Raw genomic sequence first — 3125 nt, forward strand, 5'->3', positions numbered from 1 at the left:
ACTCGTTTGTGCCTGGGTTGTCATCAAACACCGAAGAAGAATCACAGAACTCCTAGCGCCTGGAGACCGAGGTGTCTTTGAAATCATCTCTCTGTGATTTGTCAGAGTCTGCACATTCTGTTAAAGGTCTCAGACACACGAATCTACTTTTTCAGAGTTTTTTCAAAAATATTTTTATTTGCTGCCCTTAGTGCATATAAAATCTTGTATGTGGATGTCACAGAAAGGAATGCCTGTATTAAAAAGGTTGAGAATTACTGCTTTAGACTCAAGGCACCAGCTCCCTCATAACCCGCTTTGCCCTGAAAATGCCAGCTCTTAGCTTTCACTCATTTCTTAACTATGACAAAATTATAGAGCAGGGGTTGTCAACCAGTGGTACTTGGGAAGGCCCCAGGGGGTATGTGGCAGTGGCGCAGAGAAGCGGGGGTACTTGGGAAGTAGTGGGGGGCACCGCTATGTGCCACTTCCCTACACTTGGACTGTGCTGGGAAGGTCATCAGTGACGCGGGGGGGGGGAGCTGCAGCCACCTCAAGATTCTCAGGAGCCCACCTGACCCCTCCCCCCCAGTGCCACTGCCACCCACCTGGAGCAGCATGACCCCTCTCCTCTACACCTGGAAGAGCCCAACGCTGCCCTAGCCACAGCCCGCAGCAGCAGCCCATCCTGCCCCGTGCAGATCTGGGGGCACACCTCCCCCCATGCCCTCTTGGGATGTGTGCAGCGGTGGGAACTGCCACCCCTCCTTGTGCCCCCTGGACAAGCTACGGCTCTGTGCAGGGCCTGGCAGGGTGGGCACAGGGCTCCTGGGGACTCTCCAGCCCAGCCCAGCGGTACAGCCAGGCTGGCCCTGCTCCAGCTGCCAGCTGGGGGCCCTGGGTGGTACAGGGCGAGTGCCAGAGTAGGTCTGGGGATGACGGCTTTGTTGATGCGCGAGGTGTGCTGGCGCTGGGCAACAACCCCAGGCACGGGAGAAGGGATGGGCACAGCAGGCCCTTGCTTGATCCTGGGCCTGGCTCAGCTTATCTCCCCCCCTATCCATGTCGGGTCCCAGGCCCAGTCCCCCACCCCCGCCACCCATGGCCCTTTCCCTTCCCCTGCAGATTTCCCCATGGCCAGCTGTCAGCACACCCTCCACTGCCCAGCCGGAATGGGGTACAGTCCAGAAGGGGTACCCACAGATGGGTCACACTCCTTAAAAAAGGTAGAAAACTCCTGTAATAGAGCAATTCTCCTGTTGCAAAGTGCTCAGAAAGACCACAGCAGGTCAGAATGTTTTTGACTCTCTGGGGTCCTATTTGAAATCTCTGGGTTTATCTTGTAAATTATAGGTAGGAGTTTGTATACCAACAGCACTAACATTGCACAGCACCCCATATCACCCTTAAAAGGATCTCATGACACCTCAGGGTGACACCATAATTCAAAATTACTGTATCCAGGTTGAGAAACTGATAGAAATATATAGATAGAATAACCTGAAGTAGGGAATTGTTTTCTTATTTTAAAGTCATTGCTAATTTCGAAGTGGATTCGTTGTTAAACATCTTAGTTTATCTTACACATTTCTCCTTTCGTCTTTTAACTTTTCTTTAAAACCTAATTATCAGCAGTTCACATCAGAGCATTCTGGCTCACACAGCCCTCTAAAGTGGGTACTAGGTTTGTATTCAGATATAATTAAATTCTAAAATATGCAGGGCAAAATGTTTTTTTTCCCCTGCCTTTGGTGGATGTTTTGAGAAGTGGTTTATTAATGAGTTCTGATCCCCCTGCTCATAATGATGTATATAAATACAATCAGCTCACATTTGTCATTGGCTAGTTGGTTCACATATATCCATAAGCATAAAAGTTATGAGGTGTAGTCCAGATCCTGGCCTAAGAGAAAGGCAGACTGCTGGGCTCAGTATTTTAGTAGTATCTAAGCAATTTGCTTTTCAGCCTATGTTAGATGTCCATCTAAGGCTGATTGGCACAGAAATTACTGTATCAGCTCTAAATATTATTGCTGGTATGTTGGGAGGGGGCGAAGCTAGACAGGCAGCTCAGAAATATTGTGTCTTTCTGACACATGCCAACAAAGTTACATACTTTCTGCTAATTGTATAACAGCTTGTATTAAAGGTCACTTAGTTCAAGAATTACATTCCTGTAGTCAGTTGTATTGTTTCCTGTGTATTCACTTCCTCTTTGAGTTCAATTTGTCCCCTGATAGTGCCCATGATATGCTTGCCGGTTTTCAGATATTAAGGCAAACACAGTCCCTTACCAAAGCGCTTACTACATCAAAAATATTGCTTTGAGATTCCTTGAAAGTATCAGTAGGATCTGAAACATTTCACCTTATTTTTAAAAGATTGACAGCTATTCAAGTTGATATCAACCCTTTAATATGTGCTATTGTGTTACTGGACAAATAATGGAGTGTATTTGAAAGTAATTGAACAGGATGATTTATAGAAATACAGGGGAAATAATCTTTTACATTTGAATTGTTTTACAAAGAGTTTTGCAGCAATGCTTTCAGCTGATGTCAAGAACTTAAAAAGCCTGGATTCTGATCTTATTTACTTAGCTATAAAATCTAGCATGTGACAAGAGAGTCCAGATTTACCGAAGTGTAAACAAGATAGGTCTATAGCTCTTCCCTGAGTGGCTGAACAAGCACCTTAAACAGGTCACTAAGTATAAGCAGGCAATATACGAAGAATGGAAAAAAGGATTGTTGAGTACAAAGACGTTTTGCTATAGTCAAAGAATGCAAGAATAAGGTGAAAATGCCTATAGTATAATTAGGTTAGATTTTGTGAAGAAAATTAGAACAGCAACATCTATCAAATAAATAAAAACAGAACTAGGAGGAAAGAAGTTGGGCTGCTATATGTTGAAAGTAAGCGAAGTCCAAGGACTAAGAAGTCCAGCCGTTGAGCCACAGTTTCATTTGCAGAAGTTGCGGGTCTTACCACAGGGAGAGTAGACTGTAGGCTGGAATTAATCTCTTTTTCCTTCCTCACTGTCTCATCTCTGCTTCAAGGGCAAGATGTTTTTCCTTGATGCTGGCTGGTTGAGGTTGTGACACTTGTGTATCAGCCAATTATAGGTGTGCATTTTGACTGAAGTG

The sequence above is a fragment of the Crocodylus porosus genome, unplaced genomic scaffold (assembly GCF_001723895.1).
Source record: "Crocodylus porosus isolate Cpor-Errol unplaced genomic scaffold, CroPor_comp1, whole genome shotgun sequence".
In the NCBI taxonomy this organism is placed as follows: Eukaryota; Metazoa; Chordata; order Crocodylia; family Crocodylidae; genus Crocodylus; species Crocodylus porosus.